Source organism: Cibotium barometz, chromosome 10 (assembly GCF_041138505.1).
Source record: "Cibotium barometz isolate CiBa-2024 chromosome 10, ASM4113850v1, whole genome shotgun sequence".
NCBI classification, from domain to species: domain Eukaryota; kingdom Viridiplantae; phylum Streptophyta; class Polypodiopsida; order Cyatheales; family Cibotiaceae; genus Cibotium; species Cibotium barometz.
This window is the reverse complement of record NC_141055.1, coordinates 29,220,796-29,230,631: the sequence shown is the minus strand read 5'-3', so window position 1 is coordinate 29,230,631 and position 9,836 is coordinate 29,220,796. Positions and strand designations below refer to the sequence as shown.

General features: G+C 45.4%; 1 pseudogene across 1 annotated transcript in view; it reads right to left on the bottom strand.

Moving 5' to 3' along the window:
• Positions 1 to 2,970: 2,970 nt before the first annotated feature.
• LOC147634756 (uncharacterized) overlaps positions 2,971 to 9,836 on the bottom strand; it is a 148,743-nt pseudogene continuing 141,877 nt past the window's right edge. Inside the window, exons 3-6 of the transcript XR_015266791.1 lie at positions 8,319 to 8,532; positions 7,481 to 8,169; positions 7,375 to 7,443; positions 2,971 to 3,335 (exon numbers count right to left, since the gene is read on the bottom strand). The product of XR_015266791.1 is annotated as an uncharacterized LOC147634756 (transcript). The remainder of the gene's footprint in view (positions 3,336 to 7,374; positions 7,444 to 7,480; positions 8,170 to 8,318; positions 8,533 to 9,836) is intronic.

Here is a 9,836-nt window from a genome sequence, read left to right as displayed (position 1 = left end):
TTGTATTACACAAGTATATGAGGCAGCCAACAACTTGGCTATAGAGAGTGGCATCACAAGGCACTCTTGCATCATAAATTTGCTCGATTGGGACACTGCAAATTGTATGTCCGGCCTTGTGTTACAAAAGTATATGAGGCTTACAATCCTGAAATTTGAACCAGTGTAGCAGTCCCTTTATGTACTTGGACTGCAGCAAAACAATGCCCTCTTCTAACTGAACAAACTTTATGCCAAAATAATAGTGTAACAGCCCGAGATCTAACATCGCAAATGAGGATTCAAGATCAGCCTTGAATGCTGCAATATCCTCATCAGTCCTTGTTAGCAAACCCAACAGCTGTAGTTATGTGTGGAAAATGGGACATGCCTCTTTTGATGTACCACCACGGACAAATGTTCCACTATAGACCTAATCGAAAGTTTGCACAATTCAAGCAAGAGTCCTGCTTTCCAATAGGATCCCATTATAGAAGTGCATTTGCCACCTGAACACAGTTCCAATTCTTCTCCACTCTTGGACAAGTAGTAACAGGGAACCTAAGAAACGGTAAAAAGAGCCAATGTCTAGAGACTACCTCATGATAAAGGGATCCATAAGGGCATTCACAAAACGTGTTCTCGGCCGTGCTGAAGTGACTCAGCCTCTCCACCTGGATCTCCTCTGGTAGACTGCAGAAGGCCTGCCAGTCTCCAAAACTACGTGCTGGGCCTGCCGCGAAAGGTCCCTAGGCTAGACGAGGCCGAGAACCCAGCATATGACCCTGCTCTGTGCGAACCGTTGGGCTCCAGATGAGCGGCTGTCTGGCCCGCTCCTCAACACAAGGAGGAGGTCGCTGAGAGAGCCCCGGTCTCAGCAGCTCCCAAGCTCTCAGGATGCTCAAAGCAAATCTGTCCTCCCATCCTCTACTGAGGCCTGTCCTCCTCATCTCTATGAAGATCCAGCGAATCTCTGGTGCCCAAGTGCCCCCTGCTGGGGGAGCCCGAGCCTGCAGCCGCTGCAAGAGAAGCTCTTTCCAAGGCTCAGCGCCTGGAAGCAGCCCTTCATACCAAGCTCGAGGAGCTTATTTGAGGCCATACAATGCCTCGCATAATCTACTACTTTCCCTCCCTGATCATGTGCCACAAAACCCATGGATTGACTCACATACACTTCCTCGTGCAAGTCCCCATCAAGGAAGGTTGTTTTGATATCCAACTAATGTACAATCCATCCATGGTGGGCAGCCAATGCAATAACACTTCTGATGGTGATCATCTTGGAAGTAGATGCAAAAGTCTCATCATAATCAATGCCCTTTTGCTGAGAGCATATCCCTTTGCCACAGGCCCACAAGTCTTGCTTTGTACCAATTAGTAGTACCATCAGACTTTCTTTTGACCTTGTAAACCCACTTCATACCAATAGCTTTCGTGTCATAGGACAAGTCAACCAAATTTCATGTGCCATTCTTATGTATGGCATCCATCTTGTCATGCATGGCTCTTCTCCAATGTTCATTTTCCTAGGCTTCCTCAAAGGAGTCAGGCTCATCTACAGCACAAAGACTACTCATCTAAGCAGAACCAGCATGATGTAGTTCCCCTGAGCTTCTAGAACCAATATTAGGGACGTGCCACCCACTTGCTGATGGTGTTGCAAGTGGCAGTCCTCCAAGGTAAAAGATAGACCTAGTAAATGCCATGGAGCGCACGTAGCCATGAAGAGGTTGGTGGGTGGTGGGTACTTCCATCAATGATTCACCAGCTCGGGGTGCCACTTGTTGGACGGTGGCACTTGTCAGTTGGATGGCTGGCATATGTGAACTGGATGGCCGGCAATTGTCAGCTGGACATTGCTTGGCTGGATGTTTGTCAACTGGACCACCAGGCAATCTGATGGGCTACAGGGACCTTCGCGCTTATTCATGGGACTGAGAGCAGCGGCATGCTGTGACTCGGACTTATATTACAAATTTCCTTGATTCTCCCCGTATGCTAGAATGCAGCACCCATTCAGAACAGCATCGGATCATGAGGGGTTGCATTGAAACCATGTCAGGCGGCAGTACCCTCAGTTCCCAGCGCACCAGAGGGGCCATCATATACAAGTCCCTGCAACGTCACGAAGTAGGGTGTCTCCATCCACAGGAACTTCACGTGCCATCAGTATGACAACTCCAGATCAGGGACATCCTCCTAAGGCACAGGACCATATGATGTGAACAAAGATAGTACGTATCCTGTATATGATGGTGACACATGACCATCCCATCAGAATGGCTTTCACCCCTGATCATCCCATCGGAGGCAGTTCCCAGCACACCAGAGGGGTCATCGTATACAAGTCCCTGCAACGTCACAAAGTAAGGTGTCTCCATCCGCAGGAACTTCACGTGCCATCATTATGACAACTCCAGATCAGGGACATCCTCCTAAGGCACAGGACCATATGATGTGAACAAAGATAGTACGTATCCTGTATATGATGGTGACACATGACCATCCCATCAGAATGGCTTTCACCCCTTTTGTAAATGTAGATCTGATGTAGTACGCGACGTATTTTGTTCTGCTTCAGAGTGTCTTGCTTTGTTAGGAGCTTCTATTTCCAGACTTTAATTTTGAACCTCACATGGGTTACATTTAATACTATTGGTCTCATTGACCGTTTGGGTCTTTTGTAGACATTAAGCTCTCTCTCATGGCCTTCTTAACTGATGGATAGAGTTGCTGGACCGATGTATATGTTTTAATGACATAGCATACCATTGTTCACTGAGTTCATGGATATGTCTTAATTAGTTCATATTAAATTCAGAGTGTCAATGGAACACAATTAGAGAGAAAGAGAGAGGGAGGGACGCGCGCGCGCGGGGGGGGGGGGGGGGGTGTGGTGGGGGGTGATTGATGTGTCAAGAGTAGAGAGGGAAGAGGTTACTGTCGTGCAAGGGCATAAATAATTAGTACTAGAACATTGCTTTCAGCATAAGGAGAAGGCTTAGGTCACAGTATTTTGATTGATAAGCATAAACTCATGAGTGCACCTAAAATACTTGCTGCAAGTACAAACTTTAAAAGGCATGGCACCATAAGTCTATCATACTTGAATGCATGAATTTAATTACATTAATTATAATCATGATTTCAAGTGGCTTATTATGTAAATGCCTCCATGGATTGCACGATGTCACATTGTGGGGGCTTTAGCTTCACTCTGGATTACAAAGTGGAGTAAAAAAGGCAAACTTTTTGCTTAATGGGTTTGCATACCAGATCAAGACTTGGCATTGCTTGGGCTCCTTCCATATCTTTCCAAGACACCTGTCATGAATTCTCTCTCTCTCTTCTTCAACCTGCAATTGGCAAATTAAACCGTGCTTTAGTTATCCTCATACAACATCAAACAGTGAACGGGGTCCCCACTATTCAAAACCTTCCCTATCATCTACATTCAACTACCTTTACAAAACCCCCTAGATACGACACAACCATGGGGATATACCCTGGTCCCTCTTCAACACAAAGAGAACAGGGTATTGTTATGGACCCAAGCAGCATTCCAAACTCCACCATGAGCATACGACTGTTAGTCTGACAAGGGAGAGAGAAAGAAAGAAAGGTATATTAACGCTTTCAAAAGACCCATGATGAATACTGAACCATGGAAAAGTAAAATAGCTACATAAGCTAAAGTATTCATGTGGTGCTACATGATGACAATGTGTGGTCATACAGTGATACCATCCTCCTCTAGAATAGAATGCAAAGCAGCCATAGCTTTTCCCCTCCATCATGGGAGCTTGCCATGTCATCAAAAGATATCCTAGATCTGTAGCTAGTGAAGGGATGAGGCCTGTAAGATCTGGAGCATCAAGCCTCTGGGAAAAGATCGTGCACACGACATCCCGTGTACGTTGGGCCAGAGAATCACCGTCCATCTAGGCCGTTGTGGATTGGCTGGTCCTCCCGCTGCTCCAGTCGGGCCACTATAGTTGGTGGTTATGACCCAAAGAAATCTATGATGGAGGTTTGAGAGGCACCTTGCAGGCTCTGTTCTTGGAGGCTTGTCTCAAAATGATCTCTGTGACGGCGAAGCTCCATTGAATACATGCCTAAACATCTCTAGTCCTGACTCCTAATACTGCATGATCTTTGAGAAGGGGCCGAATCCGTCCTGGAACAGAAAATGAATCCTCCCTTGGATCTCATAGTAGGGTGGGCATTTGAACAAATAGTGCTCCTCATCCTCCACCTCACCAGTGGTGCTAACTCTACATATATGTGCATCTCGTGCATCTCATGGGATGCCGTCAGCTCAACCAAACTCAACCCTAGGGAAATGAGAAGATACCCTCACCTGGTCAATTGCTATCCACATGGCATGCGACATGTGCATCTGTAGTAACCCGGGCCCTCACTGAGCCCATCCTCTGAAAGTCTCTAAATTGAGGTTTCATGGTGGTCCACCAAATCAGATGGTTGATCTCTTCTTGTGAGAGATCCAAAAATGGAGAATCCATGCTTGTACTGGAAGGGAAAAAAGCGGTCCATTTGGAGGCCATGTGGGATTCATATTCTAAATTCTCTATTATCCATGGACATGGGTGTTGGACACTACATGTAGCCATGGTATGTTTATGGTTAAGCTTCCCATGTATGTGTATGCCAGTTGTATCTACGAGATCTTGGCTGCAAAGAAGCATGTTAGGCATTTGATGGATCTTGGAGAACCAAATGCAATACATAATGCATGGACATTTGATGGACCTTGGAGAGCCAAATGCCATACCCTTTGTAAATTTCAAGTACATGTAAATAGATGGGGTTTCTTCCAAAATGTGTGTTTGAATTATTACATTTGTGTGCATGGCTTATTTTTATTTGTGTCTGTTGTTTTGTTTGCCTGGAAAATGCATGGATTTCATTGCATGAGAAAGCTCATGGATCTGGGGATGCCTGGATTGCACTCATGGGCTAGCATGCTGTATAATCTCAGTTAACTTGTATTGATGGATTTGTACAAGAATAGTTGATATTTGAAGGCAGCCCACTCTTTTTTTTTTCTGGGAAGAAGATCCTTCTATTAGTTAATGAAAAAACAGCAACCACGAAGGGCTAGAAATGAACTCGCCTCTTTTAAGGGTGATAAGCAAATGATCAAAAGGGGAAGAGACACCACTCCTCCGGTTGGCCACTTTGTGAGGAGAAGACTATCTCATAAGAAGGGGGGGGGGGGGGGGGGGGGGGGGGGGAAGGGGGAAACACCACACAGGTGGTTTGTAATGCCAAATGGGGTCACTGCCTCTATCTGTGAAGAATGGGCCAGGTCTCCAAAGCCGCAAGAAAGCTTCCCGCCGCTTCCGCATGTGGTCAGAACCTCCCTGTACCTTCCCCCACTAACCGCGGAGGGTGTGAATGATATCGAGTCATCCATGATGGAATCAGCCGGCAGAGTGTGGGCACCCTCGATGGCCTCGCTACATCTAGCATACCAAATATGCCAAGTTGCTATGCTACTGCAAATCTCCCATCTATGGCATGATCCTGGTCGCCTGTAGGTGGGGCTGTGACTGGTATTGTTGCAATACAATGGAGAGAGACTTGAAGGGCTAGCCCTCCCCCATCCTCCTCATAAGCCCTGACCACTCCAACCTCTATGGCCCAAGCGACAGTGCCCCATGTAATGATCCAGGTCAATGCCCTGTCCATAGCGAAGATGCGGAGAATCCGTTGCCAAATCTGCTGAGGCTTCGTGCAATCCCAAAGACAATGTCTCTCAGACTCCTGAGGGTGGCCGCACCGCGGGCAAGCTGTGACCGGCCTCCAACAGCCAACCAAGTACCAACTGCCAAACTCCTGTGTGCCATCAACCAAAGAAAGAGGGTGATCTTTCTAGGCCAAAAGCTGTCCCATAGCCTCTTCCAAAAATCTGAAAGGAAGCGCTCTGATAGGCCCTGTGTGACTGCCAATGTGCTACTACTGTTGGTGTGCCATCTACCTCAGGCATCTGAATCCTGCGGCCTAGCCGCGCTATATATGCAAAGAAGGTCCCCTTTCCAGGCTGTAATGACTCTCTGTACAAAAATGATATTTCTCCCTGTGTAAGTCTTGGCAAAGCCACCTGGATCGGACCATAAAGTCCCATTGCAATTCCATCTGGCTAGGTGAGAGAGAGAGAGAGAAAGAAAGAAAGATATATTAAGTGTCTACTAAAGACCCCATGGGCCTATGAGACCAAAGTGATACAATAATGTCCATGGCATATCTCATCATGGAATGGAAAATAAAACAGAAAGAAAACATAAATATAGCTCTCTCACTGGGTGATACAAAACTGTCCATGGAGAGAAAGAAAGAAAGAAAGAAAGATATATTAAGCGTCTACTAAAGACCCAACGGGCCTATGAGACCAAAGTGATACAATGATGTCCATGGCATATCTCATCATGGAAAAAAAGACAACATAACAAAAAGAATTAACACTAATCTCTAGGTAAATGTAGATATGTATGGATCATCATTGTCATCCTCATCATGGAGGATCACCATCCTCATCATCGTGGATACAAAATGGATGTAGAGGATACGGGGGTGTGAGTGTGGAGAGGGAGCTATCCATCGATGTGTGGTAAGGGTCCATAAAGGATGTCCAGCATCGGTGAGGGGGTGAGGAGGATCCATAGATCTGGAAGGCCTAGGAGAACCTGGGACAAGATAGCAACTACAGATGCTCAGTGGCGGGTGAGGATCTCATGAATCTAGGACTAGTGAGCCTAGGGTGCTCGAGGTCGAGGAGGGTGAGGCCGTCTGGCTCTCCCAAGTGTGGTGGCATGAGGCAGGGCAACTCCAATCGAGGGCCAAGATGGTGGTCCCCTCGTCGCTACTGTGGTGGCCTCATCCGTCTAAGTTTCGTCATCTTGTGGGTGGAAAAACTGGTGATGGTAGACTAAGATGGGTGCCATGGTCGACGATCTTTGAATGGCAACTCTCTGTGTCGTCGGATCTTCCAACAAGAAGAGTCCGAGACAATGCTGATCTAGATACTCCATAACCTGAGATAATGACCCAAACCCCTCTCTAAATAGGCAGTGGAATCTCCCCCTGATCTCATAATACACCGGACACTGACAGAGTTTTTGAAGATATGGCAGTGAGTTCTCCTTTTATCCATACACATGCACACAAAAAGAGCTTGGAATGTTGCTTAGGTCCTTGATAGGTACACCCGTGTCCACACATTTAGGCATAAAAAAGAGCCCAATGGATCCACACTAAAACTAAACCCCCCAATTTGAATACACATAGTGCTAAAGCAATTGTGGTTAAGTTCGAAAGAATCGTTGCGTCAAGCAACAACGAGTCATATCGGAAAACATGTAAATCAACTCTTACCTGCTTGTTACTGAACTCAGGCTATTCCCAGTCGGTGCTGTCCGTTTTGAGGGTTGGGATTTTTCCCGCCTTGAAGCCCCTTGGTTTTAGCACTTGTTTTTCAGACATTGTGCCTCTTGGCTTTACCTCTTGTTCCTTAGGCATACTCTTTTGAGATCCAAAACCTGCATCCTCCAGTTTCTTTCTTAATCGCTTTTCCAAGTCCTCGATTCTCCTGTCATCTTCACTCACATGCTGACCTTCAACCTCTCTAGGCTCATCCATGGAGAGGGTGTTGTTCTCGTGATGAAGGCCAATACCATCATCAGCGGCCATTGATTTCCATCCTCTATGAAGCAAGAAATTTCCAAGTCTGTCTCAGTGGCCAATTCAGAGTCGTCGTCGTCATCATCATCTTCCTCTCCTGAGAATTCATTATACTCTTGAGATAAACCCAGCTCTTCTGTATTCTGCAGCACTTCAACATCAAAACCTGTAATATCCTTGTCTGAAAGGTCGCTCCGCTGCAATGAAAGTGTAAATTCTCCCTCTCCCTTTTTATCCACTGAGATATCGTTTTCCAGAGTTCCAGAAGAACCCAACTCTGGCTTCGAAATGGGTGTCGACACATAAGAAACTGGGACAGCTACCTTCAAGACAGCAGCTTTGTCTCTTACTCTCAACCTGGGCACCTTCATTGAGCTTCCTTTTCCAGATGAGATAACATCTGCACTATCTGCAGTCAATATCCTGTAAGACACCTGCTTCTCAATTTTGCCAAAGCAAATCGGTTCACCTTGAAAAACTGAGATAAAACTGTGCAGAACAAATTGAAATACGCCTGTCAGACAAGGTTACCCTACATACCGATACTGCAAAGGCATTTACATACGAGCATACGTGAGTACATTACGTATGTACACACTTGCATACATGTGTACCTATGCATGTACACACATACATACCTTTTGGCATGATCAAGATTATCAAAAATCAAGTATCCAAAACCTTTGCAAATTGGATCACGTGTCTTTTCATTGCCAACCACACTGGGCCTTATTTCCAGTAACCCCAACACATGTCCAAATGCCAACTGCAAGTCTCGCTGGATATTCTTTTTTTTGGGCAAGTCCCCAACCCATACTTTCACACCAACAGTGGTTGATGGATGTTCCAAAGCTATAAAAAAAACATACATGCCAATTCAGAGCAAAGGTTGAAAGATTGAAAAAGCACTACAGAAGATAATTGAAGAATAAGTTGTATAGAAAAATTTCAAATGAACCTACCCAAAAAATAACTCACATGCCCTTATGATGCAGCATGGTGCAAAGCCACTTGAGCAAGGGCCCAGCCACACCTAGATATTTAATATATATAACCACAACAAAAGAGGGATGAAATTTATCACCATGCACGGGGACTCGTACTTCTATTGGCTGGATGCTGGAGCATTTTGTATAAAATATGAAAGCAAGAGCAGACTAGAAATGAAACAAGAACACAAATGAAAGACAAAGAGTTACCTTGAGATGAGTGTAGACAAGACACAAGATTGATTGATTATTGATGTGACACCTACAATATATAGGTGAGAAGTACAAGATAGAGTAGACTCACTTATGGGATAAATGTAGAGGTACCACATGGCACTAGACTAGACTAGGAGAAGTACACCTAGTGTGAACTTATCTCCAACACCCTCCTTAAGTGGACACTAGGAGGAAAACAAAAAGACAAGATTATGACATGACAAAAGATAAGACCAAGACAGAGAGACTAGACAAGGATTGAGAGACAAGCTAGAAGACAAGATGGACAAGACTAGAAGACAGACATAAAGACTGATAGACTGTGAAACAAGACATGAGAGACAAAAGATCCTGAGACACCCCTCCTCAAGTGATATCCTCATATGGGTCCACAAGGGTAGGGACAAGAGTGGATCATAGACAAGACACAGTCAAATTGATAGACAAATAGACAGATAGACAAGACTAGATAGACAGAAGACTGATTGTAGACCTGACTGTAGACAAACAGATGGACCTTGAAGACATCCCCTCCTCAAGGGCAATCTCTGCCTCTTGGGTAGGGACAAGAGAGAGGTCAAAAAGCATAATGAGTACGACACTAGAACCCCTTGACCTACATCATCGGTGGTCAAAGTGGTAGACAAGAAAGGTGAAGTAATCAGAAAGCCCACTCCTCATCATGTGAGGAATGAACAGCAAGATTTGCTGATGTAGATGCTGCAGCAACATGGGCTGAGGTAGATGCAGGGGCTGATGTAGAGGTTTTAGAGTAGCAGTCCTTCTCCCGGTGATTATCACGGCCACAAATGGTGCATGGATGAGCCTTGAAGCAGTCCTTCTCCATATGATTAGTTTTTCCACAATGGGTGCAAGGCTTTCTTACCTTAGAACCTCCTTTCTTTGCTAAAAATGCAGTGTCAGTTACCTTTTGTTGTTTTGTTCTTTCCT